The following is an 18,066-nucleotide window of genomic DNA, read 5'->3' as shown; positions in this document are numbered from 1 at the left end:
AATGTAGAAAAACCAAACCTAAGACTGGAAAAATGAAAAACTGTGAGAAACTGAAACTGGCAAATTCCCCCATCCCTAATAAACAGTGAAACATGTGAAATGCAGAAAGTAAAGATGGTGATAATTACATAGTAACAATAGTCTTTCATTTTAAAAAGAAAAGAAAAACCAGTTCTTGATAACACAGACGGAGCCATGCAGCCTGAGCTGGATCTCAAGGCCCAAGGTACACTACTTTCCTCACCCTTACTTGGGCCTTGAGCCCAGCGCAGGACAAAAGCAGTTCATCTAGAAAGAGCCTTTTAATAACAAGGCAGAATTGGTCTGCAGACCATGCCTGATATTCGCTGGTGGTGCGTAGATACTGAATTTCATCCCATTTCCCCCCTTTGTCACTCTGATATTTATAATCAACTGTGGTGCCAACCCCATGGGCCACAGGAGGTTGCACTCAGCATCTGTAGCACCCAGCTGCCAAACGTTGCCATTTCATGTACGCAGCAGAGAAGCGCAAGAATCAGCTATGCCTGGCTCCTAGCTAGTTCCACATGTAGCATCTGGGTTGCCTTTGCGGCTGGTTCCCATCAGCTGTGATTTGTGCCTTAAGAGATAGAGCAAGGTCAAACTCCTGATGAGCAGATATTGTCATCTGGAAGATTTCTGTCTGGCTTGCTTTGGGAAATGGTGTGTGTCAGAGGGGAGGGGAATAGAGTGTGTTGCTAGAGATATGAAGCTATGTAGCAGAGATATATATAGAGAGATAGATAAATGATTAAAACTTGTCATTGCAAATGAAAAATACTTTCTTGGATTCCCTGGACGTACTGTAGCCTCTCTTCCTGTCTATAGACCACTGATTGCCAAAGTCAGGAGGCAAGTTGTAGGGGGGGGGAAATTCATCCAGTTTTTCAAAACTTACAAAACTGGATCTGTGAACACAGAAAAAATCATATGGAAGTGAGTCACCCTCATATGTGCTTGAAATGAATGAACTTTTAGCCCTTTGAATTTTTCCTAAAGGCAAGAGTGTCAACAACAAAATGGCACAGAGTAACTAATTAACAAACACTGCCACTGTGATTGCTTAACCACATTCTGCGACATCTGGCGTCGTTGAAAAGCTGCTGTGAAACAACGGGAATTATTCCCAAAATAACTGTACAGATGGGTTTATGCAGATTAGGAAGACAGTTCTCTTCATCTGCCATTGGGTGGCGAAGTCATGAGTTGTGCATGCAACAGCGTGAAGGGAGAAACCAAGCTTTTGAAAATGCAAGCCCATTCTCTATGTTTGCCACTAGGAGGCAAAGTCTCCTGGGGCTACACGTGCACAACCCAACTGAATTGAGTTCATGAAAAAGGCACACTCAAGTTCGTGAGAAGGAAACACAAAGAGTTGGCCTCAGAATGCAAATCTTAAGTCTCTCCCAATTGGTGAAGGAGTATATGTGACTGGGCAAGAAAGTAGAGAAAGCTGTAGTGAAGAAATCTCCCAGGGGCACAGGCAGGGCTCATAGCTCAGAGGTAGAGCATCTGCTTTCCGTGCTTAATGTCCCAGGTTCAATCCTTGGAATCTCAATATAGGATTGGGAGAAACACAATGCTGGAGTACTGCTGTTGCTCAGTATAGACACCACTGAATTAGGCAGTGTTTGAACAATATAGAGTGAGAGGGACCAATGTTTTGACTCTGTATAAGGCAGGTTTCTGTGTTGTTTCTTTGGAAGGAAGGGCCATTGCTCAGTGGTATAGCATGTAGAAGATCCCAGGTTGACTGTTGAGCATCTCCAGGTAGGGCTAGAGGAGAGACCCCTACCTGAAACCCTGGAGAGATGCTGCCAGTCAGTGTTGAAATACTGAGCTGGCTGGACCAATGGACTGGATCAATATAAGGTAGCTTCCTATCTTCCTATGGGACTGTTTAAAAATTTCAGACCAAGGAAGACCTTTTGGAAGACCTTCTAGAATTCTTCTTGCCTTTTCTGATAATGGCAACAGATACGAAGCAGATCCCAGCATTTGTGTGGTGGAAACCTAAGAATAGCATCCTTGCCTACAGATATCTCACGTGTATAATAGGTTTGAAGAAGGCCGAGGAGACTTGCAAGTAACCTAGAAGGGCTATAAATATGTAATGCACAAACACAACAGAATTGCAGCACGATACCTTGGCTTATTCCAGATTCCAAGCAATGCAGTTTCAGCCACTGCTGCCATTTGTGGTGGGCTGCAACTATGCAGAGACAAAGTGGATTCGACTGCAGAGACGGAGGGCATCCCTGGCATGTGCTCTTGCCACTCAGCTTCGTTCCCTCTTCCCCCATCATTTGACTGCATCAGCCTCAATATTTAATAGCCATAAGCCCCACAAAAGCTTCTGTGAACTTCACAGGGATTTGCAATGTAATGTAATTTAAGCCACTAAACTAAGGAGATGAATGTTGTCCATGTGCCAAACACAATGAAAACCCCACTTGGATCTAGTGTGAATTTTGAAGTGAAGTGGCTCTTGAAATCCAGGCTAGACATTGCTCATTTTATTGGGGGCAGACAAATTGCCAGTAAGCCTGCCACTGAGTGAAAAAGACCCTGCTAAATTCTTTCTCATTGCATTTTTATACACAAGGAATAGGCCAGGGATGGGGAATTTGTAGCCCTCTAGATTTCACTGAGGACGCAGGTGGCACTGTGGGTTAAAGCCTCAGCGCCTAGGACTTGCCGATCGAAAGGTCGGCGGTTCAAATCCCTGCGGCGGGGTGCGCTCCCGCTGCTCGGTCCCAGCGCCTGCCAACCTAGCAGTTCAAAAGCACCTCCGGGTGCAAGTAGATAAATAGGGACCGCTTACCAGCGGGAAGGTAAACGGCGTTTCCGTGTGCGGCTCTGGCTCGCCAGAGCAGCGATGTCACGCTGGCCACGTGACCCGGAAGTGTCTCCGGACAGCGCTGGCCCCTGGCCTCTTAAGTGAGATGGGCGCACAACCCCAGAGTCTGTCAAGACTGGCCCGTACGGGCAGGGGTACCTTTACCTTTACCTAGATTTCACTGAACTCCAATGCCCATCAGTCCCAGCCAGCATGGTCAATAGTCAGACAAGATTGGAGTTATACTCCAACAGCACCTGGAGGCAAAGGTGCCAGCTTGTGAGGGTGATTGGGGGGATGTCATATGTGTGACATCAGGATATTGGGAGGAGCCAGGGTGGAGCTGAACATGGCGGCCACATGGCACAATGCCTGGTGGCCCCTCCTCCGACTGCCGCTGGTGGGAGGCAGCTTTGACCCTCCTTCCCCTCCGTAGCAGGAGGAGGAAGAGAAGGAGCTGGCCACGGAGGCATACCATGCTCGGCTCCATGCTTTGGCTTCATGGTTTCAGGACATGGGGGGCTGCCCCCTACCCCAAAAATATAAGAGGGCCAAAAGGGCTTGGCTCCTGGGAGTTGATCCCCTTGTCTGGAGGGCCACAGGTTCCCCTTTCCTATAGTTTAGAGCAGTGGTTCTCAAAGGGTACGGCCTGCCACACTGGTGTGGCAGGAAGATTCAAGGACAATCAATATTTGTCAGAGGCTGTGATGAGGAGGACTGCACTGAGGAGGAATGGTGAGAGCTTCCCCCTCCCCCTGACCTTGAATCTTCCCAAGAACAGGAGGACAGTATAGATTTAAAATAGTGGTTTGAAGAAGGGCATAGTTCAGAAGATAGAAGCTGGGAAATACTGGATGGGGAACAGCTAGCAGAAGAAACACTGGAAGAGAGAGGGTTAACAGATTCACAGTCTCTGGACAGCATCGCCAACCCCTATCCCCAAGGATCTGGAGAGCTCAGAGAGTGTTAGGAGGAGGAGGAGTTTGGATTTGATATCCCGCCTTTCACTCCCCTTCAGGAGTCTCAAAGCAGCTAACAATCTCCTTTCCCTTCCTCTCCCACAACAAACACTCTGTGAGATGAGCGGGGCTGAGAGACTTCAGAGAAGTGTGACTGGCCCAAGGTCACCCAGCAGCTGCATGTGGAGGAGCGGAGACGCAAACCTGGTTCCCCAGATTACGAAACTACTGCTCTTAACCACTACACCACACTGGCTCTCTTAGAACAGAAAGCACAGAGGGTACAAACTCAGATTACAAAATGTAGGAGTAATGTAGATTACATAATAGGAATGGAGGGGCAAACCTTAATTGGGAGCACCGCCAGTCTAAGGAGATGCTTTCTTTTGTCTCTCGCTGTGTTTATTAAAGAAACTAACAGGTAAGACTTTCCTTTTGTTTGATCTGCTATTTATTGCCACGGGGGAGTCAGCCAATTCTCCGAAGCCCACCAATATTATATTTTAGGATGTTCTTATGTAGTTGCATTGTTTTATACTTTTTCAATGTCCCACAATCATATTATAAAGTCGTTGTGTTCTATGCTATAAATACAAGCACTGCTAGGAGTTGTTTTGTTTCCTTTTTCCAATGTACGTCTTATCAATAATAAAATTAGTGTGGTGCAAGCAATTTTTTATTCTGAAAGTGTGCCCCAGAGAAAAAAGTTTGAGAACCACTGGAGCAGAGGCTTGATTCATATGCGCAGGTTTGTCACTTGAGGAGTACAAGATCAAGCAAAAATTTGCATGTTTGAATGTGTCCAGAGTTAATATTATCCAGTGTTTCCTCAAGTGCAATGATTTTTTTTAACAGAGTCAATGCCACATGTGAATGAAATACTTGTAGCTCATGGTAGTATACCGTAGATGCTTTGCATGCAAAAAGTCTCGTGTTTAAATCAATCCATGGCATCTTCCAGTAAAACTGGGGAAATCTTTGGTCTGAAATCCTGCATGTTCACAGCCAGTCAGTTTAACCCAGGGAGGGGGAACCTGTGGCCTTCCAGATGTTGTTGGATTCCAATTCCCATAATCCCTGGTCACTGGCCATTATGGCTGGGGCTGATGGGAGTTGGAGTCCAACATCACCTGGAAGGCCACAGGTTCTCAGTTCCTAGTGTAAACAATACTGAAGCAAATGCACCAATGACCTGACTGGGCATAAAGCAGCTTTCTACTTTTTTCATTCATAGCCATGAATGAAGTGTTTGAAGTGGCTAATTGTTTATTTTTTATTTTGGAAGAAATCAGCTCATTACACTGCATTTCAAATAATCAAGATACAAAAGCAGTTGGCACCTAATAAATTGTACATTCAGACAAAACAGAATCAGACAAATAAAAGGCTTTTTTTAATATAAAAAGAGACACTTATTTATACACTTTTTCCCCCCACAAAGGGAAGTCCAGAGTACGCTACAAGGTTGTATTGTGATAAGAGAAGCATTTCAGAGGAAAAGCCGCCTGTGACTGCACACAGCCATTTGACAAAAGCTTTTGCTTTGTAGATAGCACAGGCTCCCTTTATTCTCTGAGACACAGAATGACTCTAATGTGACCTCTTTAATTTCCTTAGGGAGTATGTGAAATCATTTCTTCCTGTAATTCAGTCTCCTGCTTGAAAGGGACAGTGCAATCTCAGCCAGCTAGGTGAGATTTCAGACCAAGGCCTGGATGCAGAAAAGCATATTTAAGGCACAATCCGACAGGTAGATATTGGCTTACTTGCTTAGGAAGCTACCTGAGGCTCCTTGGGAGAGCAGCTGAGAGGCCAAAAGATGCTGTGGACCTCCCTCTCTAGGTTAAGGCCTCCTCAGTACAGTGGCAGAAATCTTGACCACTGTCGTTCTGTTGTAGGCAGCACACCAAGGGCAGGAGGGCCAGAAACTGGTCAAAGCTCTCTTGGTCCCCTAACACATTCCTGAAAAGGGTGAACAAGTATGCCAGCCCTGGCTAGTAACCACTGATTAAAAGTGCCAGCGTTAGAGTGTCAGACTAGGACCTGGAAGATATGGCTTCAAATCCCTACTCATCCATGAGACTTGCTAGGAGATCTTGGGCCAGTCACTGCCCCTCAGCCTAACCTACCTTGCAGGTTTGTTGTTGGGATTAAAAAACAAAAGTGGAAGAATCATGTACAGTATATCACCTTGAGCTTCTTGGAGAAAAAGGTGAGATATACATGCAATAAATTTATTAAGAAAATTAGGCTGCAAATCTTATGGGCAGTGAACGCAGACCCTCCAAGGGTCCCTATTTTCCAGGGATGTCCCTGATTTAGAGAAGCCATCCTGGTTTCTGATTTGATCCTGGAATGTACTGCTTTTCCTTAGAACATCCCTATTTTCATCAGATAAATGTTGGAGGGTATGGTAGGATGTTCCTATTTTCTCCTGAGAAATGTTGGAGGGTATGGAGTTATCCAGCCCCCAAGCCTTCTGAAGGCAATCATGTATAGGGAAGTTTTTTCAAATGTTTAATGTTTTATTACGTTTTTATATATGTTGGAAGCCACCCAGACTGGCTGGGGCAACCCAGTAAGATGTGTAGGGTATAAATAGTAAAATTATCATTATGGAATGGGATGTCCCTATTTTCATTGGAGAAATGTTGGAGGGTATGGTGAAAGGGTCTAATCTTAGAGAGAAAGGACATCATACCATTCTCCTAGGACTGTACCACAACTCATAAATTCAGGTGCATGTGAATAATTCTTTTGCCACCTCTCGCTCTGTACAACAGCTAGGTGAGGTCCCTTCATTCTGACGTGTTGCATTCTGCACTGAAGGAACACACATGAACACATGAACACACAGTAGCATTCACATGTATATTCCATGAAGGGCCCATACCCCCATCCCAAATGTATAAATGAGCTCTTAGTGACACAATGAGTCTACACAGAAGTTTATCCTGCCTTTGTGCCCCTTGTCTAAATGCTATAAAGTGCCTTAGAAAATCCACACTGCACCAAAGCAAGTTCTTTGCATGCTGATGCCCTACTGTTTATAGTACTGACTTGCAGAGGGAGAAAAACAGCATTTTAATTAGTATCCAGGGAACCTCATTATACCAGAGGTCAAACTTGCACCTGGATTTTGCTCACAATGCAAGTCCATTCGGGGAATAGATGAATACTTTAGCCAAGAGTAGATGTTAGGGTGAGTTCTGGAAGGTCACCCCACCCCCTGAGAAAAGCACTCGAGGAACAAAATTTTGAGCAGAAACACAGCCAAAGGCGAAACATCAAATTTACATGAACACACCCCTGGCTTTTAATTTTTTTAAGTCAGTACAAGTATTCTACAGCTACTCATACTGTAAAGGACTGCCACCTCTGGTTTTCAAGAATTTTAGCACTTGGGCTTATTGTTCTTGGAGATGTACAGCCTCTGAGAAGAGGGTTTTTTTTTTTTTTTTGTTAATTAAGAAAATGTAATTTATGATAACATAAGTTACAACATTGCACAATCTTTTTCCTGTCTTGAGGAAATAAACTTCTGTGTCTTAAAAAAAGTGTATGGGCAGATTATTTTAGAACATGCAAAGAGGGAATCTCTGTCTCTCTTCTCTGACTAGGCAATAGTCTGGAATGATGGGAGTTGTAATCCAATAACATCTGGAGGCCCTGCAGCTCCCTGTCCCTGCTTTAGAAGTTTGGTGGGTCTTGAGCTTAGCTTATCACTGCAAAGTGTACGTGCTTTTCTTTCCGGTGAATGCTTCTCTATGGCTCTACAGCCTCCCTGTCTGCAGAGATGATTTGCAAAATGAAGTATGCATTGCAAAAAGCAAACAAACAAACCTGCACTCCAACTATAGGAGTTTCTTTGAAATTTTCTATCCCCTTTGATAATGTTCCAATACAATTTTCTTTTTCATTAGTTGATGGGGAATGGTCAAAAGAACATACTACCTCCCATCTCTCCTGCAGCTTTAATTTTATTAACTGTGAAGTAGAGACAACAGCCTATTCTCTGAGGTTGGATAACAGTGGGTTGGAGTCAGACTTAGTCACGCTTTGAGTTGACTAACTGATTTCACTGGGACTGCTCTAAGCACAATTATATCTGGATCCACCTAAGTAAATGTGAAACAGAGAAAGAGAGAGGGAGAGCACATTTTAATGCTGGATTTATGTGAAGGGTTTCAATGTGTGTTTTCGCAGCAGCGAGTAAGCATTTTCAAGACAAGGGCCACTTTACCTCCTGTGCAACTTTTCAGGGATCACATCCCCGTGGTGGGTGTGGCCAGAGGATGAAGTAGGCAGGGCAGTGAATGTAAATTTTACTTTTGTGCAGTGCACCCCTTTTATCCTCCATCCTGGCAAATAACGACAACTTATTACTTATACCCCGCCCATCCTCATTTTTTTCTTTTCTTAGAATGAAGAGAACTGAAAAGCTGTGCCCAGAAATAATGTCCAACAACTCACTGGGGATTATGTTTTAATTGACTATCTTCTACACTACCAATATCCTAACATTTGAAACATGAACATCCTAACCTTCCTAACTATATATGAGATAGTGAGTAGGTACACACACTTTAAAAGAGCGTGCTGGTTGGCCAAGCATGCTTGTATTTCTTGAATACTGTAATACTAATAATTTATACCTCACCCATCTGACTGGATTTCCCCATCCACTCTGGGCAGCTCCCAACAGAATATTAAAAACACGATAAAACATCAAACAGTAAAAGCTTCCTTAAACAGGGCTGCCTTCAGATGTTTTCCAAAAGTCAGTTGTTTATTTCCTTGACATCTGATGGGAGGGTGTTCCACAGGGCAGGCGCCACTACCAAGAAGGCCCTCTGCCTGGTTCCCTGTAACCTCACTTCTCGCAGCGAGGGAACCACCAGAAGGCCCTCAGAACTGGACCTCAACTGAACGATGGGGGTGGAGATGCTCTTTTAGGAGTATTACTAGTGTTCAAGGACTTATTATAGCCAGTCAAAAATATTCAAAGAAAGAACAAACCAGGGCAGGTGAGGGGGATAGCCTGGGGAGATGTGGTGTGGCCAAGGGACAGGCAGAGAGGCCTGGAAGGACACGCCTGATCCCTGGACCAGAGGTTGTTGCAAAGCCCAAAACAATACTTAATGAAATCCCATAGTGTGGCCTTCCTTGTGATTTTTGCTGAACTGAATAGCTTCCCCGAAGGAGGTGGAGTGCTTCTACCTGCCTCTGAGCTGCCACCTGACAAAGAGAAAGAGAGAAGGGCTTCCTCCTAATTTTATTGAATTTAACCAATCAGGCAGAATTGATTACTCTAATGTATTCCCATCTCTTAGACTTTCCTGAACGGAGGACTTCAGAGGCAATAACTGAAGTAAATTCAAATCCTCGGAAAGAAACCACCTTAATGTCTCCAGTGGTGGACGTCTTTGTAATTATGAAGATGAAATTGGTTGTCTTTCTGCAAATGGAGTATAATGAAAGGGCTTGGTGCATTCCTAAGTGGGGGCAGAGACTGCCGTTTTTCCTTAGGGACAGAATTTGCATCCATTTCTTTCCTCAGCAGGCAAGTGTGATTATTCCAATCAGAGGAACAAAAAAAGATCTTTGTGGAAGATGGCTATTTTGGCACAGCAAAAACAAGAATGGGATTTACTCCAGGTTCTTAGACTCTAACACCAGGAGGAAATTGTTAGGATTTCAAGATTGTCTTAAGGGAAAGCATGAGTAAGGATTAGAGATACGCAAAATCTGTTTGTTCAGTCCATAATTTTAACAGGTACTCAGCACACATAGTCCAATCTTCTTCATCCCCTTGTGTGCATCTGATGAAGTAGGTTGTTTCCAAGGATATACAGTCAGCATCCCTAAGCAGAGCCACGAGGCATCCTTCTCAAGTAGGTCAGAGTCTTATACTTCAGAATCAGAGTTCATAATCCTGAAAAATGTAGGCCTTGTAGTGACATCTAATCCATTAAAGCAATCTCTTTTCAAAATGCAGATCAACTGCTCCCTGTGGAAATTAACACAAGTTATTATCCAACCCCTGCACCTGAATTGTCTAAAACCACCTTTTAAAGCTGTATTATCTTGGCTTCTATTCTGACACATCATGAAATGATGGAGGTGAAGTAGAAAGAAACTTGCCGCTTCCCCCCACCTCTCTGTTCCTTTTTCATGAAGGGTTCATTGTTAATGTAGTTCTGAAATGTGTTTGATGGATGGTAGCGGGTAGATTTGCCCATTATTCTCTCTAATCTGCCTGATATACAATTTAAGGGAGATGGGGAAGTGGGGAGGGGGGAAAAACAGCTCTGCTAAGAGGCTGTGGAAATTCAAATCAAAATTCATTTATGCAGCAATTCCTGCATTCATTTAAAATAACCCATTAGATATTGTCCTCTGCTAAATTTAGCAAACACTCAGGTGTGCCTGCCCTGGGAGCTTTTAAACATATTGTGTTGGGGGGTGGGAAAGAAAGCTAATTAGATAGACAAATTTAGAAGGAGGATACCATGCTACAGGAAAAGAAGTGGATTATTAGGTGTTACTTACTGTAAAAAAAAGAAAAGAAAAAAGCCTGACCCCAGCAGGGACATTGGGGCGGAGTCAGAGGACAAGATTAGTCTCCACCATGGTGCATGTTATTGTCTTGATTTAAACAATAAATAATAATAAGGGCTCCCACTGTTGGGAAACCCATTCAGAGGTTGTAAGACTAGCTTCCTCCCCTAAGGGTTTACCTTGGCTCACAACTGGATGGGAAATCAATGGAATGCCTGTGAGTGCATGGGGTCCTTTTTCCTGCACATCTCACATAACAGCATGGAAATATAATTCTGTGTTGCTTGAACCTAAAAACTGCCCTGTTGGATCAGGCAAATGACCACCTTTACACCTTATCTGAAGTGGGAGGGCTCTCACCTAGAACTGGAACTGTGGGAGCACCCACAATTACCGTATTTTTCGCTCTATAACATGCACCCGACCATAACACGCACATAGTTTTTAGAGGAGGAAAACAAGGAAAAAAATATTCTAAATGAAACAGTGGATGTATGATTTTTGTGGTTCATGCTGTGGCCACAGACATGTGATCTGACAGTGAGTTTGGAGTAGCCCAATGCAAAAATCCTGAGGATCCATGTGGATCCATGCTTTGTAACCACGTTTTTGCACCACTGCAGCCCCAGGCAACAGTGGGTGCGTGATTTTTTTGGTGCAAGATGTAGCCATGGACATGCTATGCGATCTGATGGTGAATTTGGGGTGACCCAGTGCAAAAATCCTCAGGATCCATGTGGATCCGTGCTTTGTAACCACGCTTTAAGTGGGGAGGGAAGGAAAAGCACTCAAGGGACAAGGAACACACATGGGGTGTGTGGAGAAGGATGCTGCTAATAATGCAGGAGACAGGTTTAAGGCAGTGGCGTAGCGTGGGGGGTGCAGGGAGCCCGGCCGCACCGGGCGCAACATCTGGGGGTTAGGGGGCGCAAATCCATGGGTTAGGGGGCACAAATTACTTGCCTTGCCCCGGGTTAGGGGGCGCAAATTACTTGCCTTGCCCCGGGTGCTGACAACCCACACTACGCCGCTGGTTTAAGGGGAGAAGAAGCATGCGTGGGGTGGGTGGAGAAGGATGCTGCTAATAATGAAGAAGAGGGGTATAAGGGGAGAAGGCTCCTCTTCTCTCCCGCTTTGCTCCTTTAAAGCAAGCAGGCTCTGCTTTTCTCCCTCCTCCCCGCTCATCCCCGGCTTAGCGAGCTGAAAAACTTTGCTGCTATTTAGCGAGCTGAGTGGGGAGGAGAGAGGGACAGAGAGCCTGCTTGCTTTAAAGGAACCAACTGGACAGGAGCCGGTTACACTCTCCCGCTTTGCTCCTTTAAAGAAGCAGGCTCTCTGTCCCTCTCTCCTCCCCACTCAGCGGCTCTTCTCCCACTTTGCTGTTTCAAAGCGAGCCACAGAGGAGGGAAGGAAGGGGAACCATGGATCCTCTGCTCACAACTGCAGCAGATCCCCCCGCCATCCGTAGGCATTCGCTCCATAACACGCACAGACATTTCCCCTTACTTTCTAGGAGGAAAAAAGTGAGTGTTATGGTGCAAAAAATACGGTAGTTCCTTGGGGCCCAACATTGGCTGGGCTAATTTTGATCATTCCATGAGGGGATAGACACGGTATTGTGTGCAGGGTGTGTTTGGAGCCTTCAATGTGATTCATGGCTCAAAACATGTGAGCACCATCACTAAGCATCGCCACTAGACTATGTGTTATGTTGCATAGCACAGTCTCCCCAAACCACTCCACCACTACCTCTCCAGCATCTGATAATCAGAGTATTCTGCCTGGCACATACACAGACTCTGTTTTTACCCACATAGCTAGTGGTTATTGATAGATCTACCCTTATTACAAAGCTGCTTATACCACTATCCACTGCAATATCCTGCTGTAATACATTCCATAACCTGGTTATGAACTGAATGGTGCACAAAGGGTTTTCTTCCTGGCATGGGGGGGGGGGGAGTTGTCCTGAACCTTCCTAGTTTGCTTATAGAATTATGTGAGCACGTTTGCAAGAGAATAATTTGTGTTGATTCATGCTCTCTCTGTTCTTTGTAATTTTATCAATTTTTGCCATCTTCCGGAATTATCATGCCATCCTCCCGTCAGCTTAAAAAGTCTTGCCGACTAAACTCAATGTACACTTACTAGGGAATAAGTTCCACCAAATTTTGTGGGACTTCTAAGGGCTAAATACTATGTTCCATGTTGTTCCATGACTCATTTTCCCCTTTGCAAAGGAAAGGCAACTGCAGGAGGTTGAAATTTTGAGGGGGGGGGGAGTGAGGAGTGGGTATAAAGCGTTCTTATTCTTTCTGTACCACCTGCTTGTCCCCTCACAATCACTACCCCAGCAGTTTCCCACCGATGAGAGGTAGATATACCTCCCCTCTTCCATCAGGAGAAAGGCAGTGGATGGTATTGAGCTGAACAATCAGGGAACTGTAAGGGAAAGCGGTAACCAACCCTACCACATTATGGCCTCCTACAGATTTTCCTTCCTTCTTTCCTTCATAGGTTAGGAATGGAACGGTGTTTATGGTTGAGTTTGGCCCCAAGTAAACTTGCCTAGGATCACACTGTGCCTTCCTTCACCAGGAACACGCTCGTTGATCGTTTTATTTTAGGCGCTGAGACGTTTCGCTGTTGAACACATTTAGCCTTTACAGTCAATGCAGCTACACTCTGGAGTAAATTATTTGTAAGTTTTGAATTAGATGGCATTTATTAAAATTCATAAGACAGGTGCACAATTCTGCAAGCAGACGTAGGGGAAGGAGGCAGACAAGCAGTCTCCAGAGCACTCTGGCTCTTTCTCGGCTAGGAGCTTGGACGTTTTGCTATTAGGACCTCAGTCCAAAGTCTGAGCAATTTGCTCTTAGATTCACACACAGCTTGACATGCTTTGATGCTCTGAAACATGAAGGACAGAGCACCACCAGTGTACTTTTTGCCAGATACTCCCAGAACCCCCTTGGCAGCGGATAAATCCAGGCAGGCTGTGAGCAACCATAAATGCATTGTGTGAGTGCTCTGGCATCCCAGGCAAAAACTTTGCCTTTATAGATGTCCTGCATGGAATTTACTTTCCTTACGCAGTCTGGTAGAAAATGCTCTTCTGAGTGCTCCTAATCCGTAATGAGGACACCTGCTTGTTTCTTTTTATGGGTCCATTTCCCCCTCTGCTCCTTCCCAAGGCCCTCCCTCCCGTGCATCTCCGTCATTCTGCCATCTGACACAGACGCCGCTGCTGGGTGACATGCCTCTTTGTGCATTCTTGGTCTCCTCCAGGGGCTGCACACAAGTGATGCCTTATGAGCAGTACCTAATGGAATTCAGCTTGCACACTGTGAAACGCTTAATGCACAGCCTAGTGAAAGTAATGGACTGTCTTGCTACCGACTGATAGAAGCTCTGGCTCAACACAGCCATTCATTCCAGAGAACAATGTTTTCCTTTTTAAGATGTTAATTGAAAAGGAAAAGGACCTGACAGGGCACTCGTGTTCCAATGGATGAAAATTAAAAAGCCCACTCCGACAAAGCAAAAAATACTGAATGAGAATGAAGAGACTCAGGAGCATAAAAAGCAGAAAGAAATACAAAGTGTGATTTGACGGTGCAGAGATAAAACCCAGCTCTGCTAGTCTGGTGCATAATAGAGCTGAGGGCAGGAGTCTTGAGAAATTGCCCCCAGATTTCACAGCATCTTGCCACTCTATGTGGCCAAAGATCATGCTCGCTTGGGCAGCACATATACTATGTGGCCAAAGATCAAGTCAAATGTGCTTTATTCTGAAGGTCTAGAAATACAGTATCTTTCTTTGGCCATCAGTGCTGAAATGCACTACCAAAGATTAGAAACAGGCAGATCATACTCCTAGGTTTGCCATGGATTTAAGACCCATACAGGAAGCATGATTAAAAGTGCCATGAGCATTACACTTTGATTTTAATATGCTGGCTTGCAATGCAATTGCTATCTGCTACTGACTGAGCAGGATAGTCTGCAAGTATTCTAGAGGAGGGGTAGCCATGTTAGTCCTTTGCAGAAAAACTAACAGTGTCTTGTGGCCTCTTAAAGACTATGGCAGTGTATCTGTAGACTATGGCAGTGTATCTGTAGAACTCATATCCATTCATCACTTTTCTCCATTAGATTCCTGTATGTAGAGGATATTGCCAGGGATCACGTGTACCATGTTTGCTTGTGTGAAACAGCTTTTAATGTTATGGTTGTGCTGAGCGTTTACATGCTCATTTTGGAGGGTGAAAGGGGCACTACCTGAGAGGAAGAGATTTCCTGATGCCCCTTTGCTCACCCTATTTACGGTCTGTTTGCTACCCAGTCTGCTATTTGTCTCCTAAATGGCTGATTACAAAGTCCGCCATTTTCCTAAATTGGAAATCATGTATTGAGTGTGGTGCCATCACAACAGTATGCAGCCAATCAAGTTTTGGCAATGTGACAGTGTCACAAAGCCAACTGAGAGGGAAATGTTTCCTGGATAGCCCAACATTGCCATCACTCTGAATGGGTGAAAACTCTGCCCTTCATTTACTGAAGGGTGCCCTCCTCTACTGAAGGGTGGGGGTTTCTGTGGCTGTCAAGAGTGCTCTTCTTTTATTGTTTCTAGTTCTTTAAATTGCTGAAGTTCAAAGTATTTTTAAGAACTGCCATGATATATGTCCTTTTTTTCCAAGGACAGCCAGTGATACATTATGCCACTGGTAAACTCAGCAAATAAAAAATGATTCATTTTAGTTCTTTTGTGCTTCTTTCCCCCCCTTTCAGATTACAAAGGGCAACACAAGTGGGCTTTTATAGAAAGTATGCTCAGTCTCTAGTTATCCAATAAAGGGAAAAGGTTAGTAAGAGCAGGTTAGAAATACCACTGCTAAGTCAAGAAACCAATAATAATAAGAGAAGCATCTGCAAGCATCAAATCACATTAGTGACTTTACTGTCATAGTCACACAGCCTGATATTACATCAAGCACAGCTATGCAGGCCGGGGTCAGCTGAGTATTTTGCTCCATATATATTAACTATTATCAGAAGAATAAATCAAGAGCTTGTTTTACACCAACACACACATTAGTTTTCTTCCTTTAGAGCAAACTTCGTTTTCATCCTTCTGAAGGGGTTCATTTAATAGCGTGTGAAATGAAATGTCAACATAAATTACAACAAATAGCATCGTATCCACCATCAGACAACAGGACTCTGTTGGGAAATACACTTCACAAGTCTGCTGGACAAGAGATGAGAAGGATGTTACTAGCTGTTTGCACTCCAGGCCATGATGTTTTCCTAGGATGGAGAATGGGCTATTGTTCCACTTGTTCCATTTATTTTGGTGGACTGGTGCTAAACGGACCATAACTATGGTTTAGACTCCTACCATAGGCAATGATCTAGCAAGTCATAGTAGCAATGGGACAGTCAGTATTCTCATTAATAGCTATGATGGACAAAGGTATTCACAAATGCAAACAATAAAAATTGCTCTCTCAGTCACCTTCCCCTAGGCAGGGACTAAAGTAAGGTGTGATATAAAAACTCAAGTAGACAATGATCTGAATTTAAAATGACCACAATTTATTGATTGCAGGTATGGATGGAATTTTGGCTCAGGTAATGGGTGTATATCCATACTAGCCTCCGGCCAGAAGTCAAAGACTTTTTCAAGGCCAAGGATTCTGGCTTCCCCAAGATATTGATCTACCAAAGTGGTCAGCCTAAGGCCACTGCTGGAAGCTCTATGGCTGGCCTGCTCCATGTTTGGCTTCTGGACAGAGACTTATGCCGAGACCCCTCTAACAGGGTACCCTGAGTAAGCTACTGGTTCAGGGCAGGATGATGCACCACTTCACCCAAAAGCTTGGTGATTGGGATTCCTCCTTAACTGCCAAAAGTTGTGACGTTTTGCTATGGGGAAGGGCAAAACCTTTTGATGGGCCAACTTGTCTACGGGCAAATTCCTTCCCAGCTCTGAAGATGGCAACCATTGGCAACCATAGCAAGGTCAGGAGATGAAAGGAACCCAAAGATGGTTAAACAGAAGGAAACTTAGGGAATAAAGCAAGGCTAAACCAGCAACCTGGAAAACAAAATATGTTTAAAATACATGCTAAAAGTTGACCTAAAATGCAATAAACCAGCTAGGGAAATTACCAAAAGGCCATCCCAACTTGTGTGCTCTGGCTGCTGTGGATGGTGGTCAAATGAAAGGGGCTGCAACCTGCAAAAGGGGTAAGTGGCAATTCTGATACTTAAAAGTGGACCAGCATTGATTATGTCCCCTCATGCACCTTACCAGGTCATAAGTCTAGTAGAGTGGGTGAAACAAATTGGTTTTTTAAAAAAATCAGATTTCCCCAAAATACCGTGGTTTATTTCAAAACATTTCCAGGTCTGTATGTTGGAAGAGAATGGAGTGGAGCTAGTTCAGTAATCTCCTTTCTCCCTCATAATTAGTTGATTTAACCCAGAAGATAAATGCCTGAATAAGGCCACTGTGTCACCCCTTTCTCTTTTAACAGGATAAATGATCATTTATCGATTTATTGCTTGGAGACTGTGGCTGGGCTCCAAAGGTCTGCCTACACTCGCATTAGCCCAGTGGAATGTTTGGCTATTTGAACAGCTGACCTCCATGCCAAACAGCTTTTGAAACTCAGCCTAAAGCTGCAGTCCCCTGATAAGGAGTTCACACCTGTTCCACCCTGCTAATGGACCGCTGTGGCTACTTGAAGGAAAGGCACTTTTCACATACAGATTGTACCTAAGCACAAACTGGAAATCAAAAGCGTGCCTACTCAAAAGTTAACTCCATCAAAATCAAGGAGGAAAGGAGCATAAATATGAAATATACCATTATTTGGATAGGAGCATTATTATTATTACCACCACCACCATTATTATTAATTCATTTTATATCCAAAGATCCCAAGGTGATGTCGAATATCAGTAACATAATACAGAGCATAATAATGTGATTAATGTGAAATCTGACATTATTTCAGAAATCTAACATCTGGGACAAAATTCATCCTGTGCTGGAATGAAACCCACAATGATTTATTTTTTAAACACTTTGGGTGGTGTTACTCTTGGATCTGGGTGCTGTTACATAGAGATAAAGTAACTCATGCTTTCTTTACATTTATCTAATCCTTATTCCTGAATTATTGCTTCCTACGATGAGGTCTTGATGGGGACTCTTTTTTGGTCAGGTTTTAATGTACAGCTCCCCCGCACATCAGTGATTCTGGCAGAGCTGTGACATGCTTTTTCCTGGGTCACTTGTTTCCAAAGCAAATGAAACAAAAGGCTTGTATGTAATTAGAGACCATCCATTGTATTTGACGATCCCATTAGCTCCTGTGGAGAATGCCAACCCATGATTTGCAGGTACCTCTCCCCCTGATTGATGCCCATTTGCATTCAATACGGGGCCTGCAGACCTATTATTGTGATGCTGTTTGTTACACAGAGCCCAATTAATGAAAGGTTAGGATGCAATTAAAAACTATAAAGTTCTTTTTATCTCTGGGTGAGGTTTATATGGCTACTTGAAGTTCCCATATGAAGTTGTTGCCAAGTCTGAGGCCTCTATCCCCCGTCCACCCCGACCCCCGTAAAGTGTTTTGATTTCCTGGAAGAGGCAAAAGTTTAGTCTCA

General features: G+C 44.0%; 1 protein-coding gene across 6 annotated transcripts in view; it reads right to left on the bottom strand.

The window, feature by feature from the left end:
- KCND3 (potassium voltage-gated channel subfamily D member 3) overlaps positions 1-18,066 on the bottom strand; it is a 272,536-nt gene that overhangs the window by 195,081 nt on the left and 59,389 nt on the right. The gene's annotated exons all lie outside the window — the stretch shown is intronic.

The sequence above is a fragment of the Podarcis cretensis genome (genome assembly GCF_951804945.1).
Source record: "Podarcis cretensis genome assembly, chromosome: 6".
NCBI lineage: Eukaryota > Metazoa > Chordata > Lepidosauria > Squamata > Lacertidae > Podarcis > Podarcis cretensis.
Note: the sequence above shows the minus strand (reverse complement) of the source record. Positions and strands in the feature narration are given on the sequence as shown.